This window comes from Myotis lucifugus, unplaced genomic scaffold (assembly GCF_000147115.1).
Source record: "Myotis lucifugus unplaced genomic scaffold, Myoluc2.0 scaffold_1597, whole genome shotgun sequence".
Taxonomy (NCBI): Eukaryota; Metazoa; Chordata; class Mammalia; order Chiroptera; family Vespertilionidae; genus Myotis; species Myotis lucifugus.
The window spans coordinates 44871-45176 of NW_005872645.1; positions in this window are offsets into that span (position 1 = coordinate 44871).

Below are 306 nucleotides of genomic sequence, written 5' to 3' on the forward strand. Positions count from 1 at the left end.
CTTCATAACTGTCATGTTGCTACTGTGATGAATCGTCATGTAAATATCTGATATGCAGGATGGCCTTGGACGACCCCTGTGAAAGGGTCGTTCGACTGCCAAAGGGGTCGCGACCCACAGGTTGAGAACCGCTGCCCTAGCGTCTGCCCCTGACTCAGCAGGTGGAGCCTGGCTCTAGGCAGCAAGGCTCAGCCTACTGTTCACAGGCAGCCTCGGGGGTCGGGGGTTGGGGGGGATGGGGGTAGAGCGCGGGTGCAGGAGGTTAAACAGCGAGGTTCCCAGGACCTGGTGTGTGTTTGGGGGGGG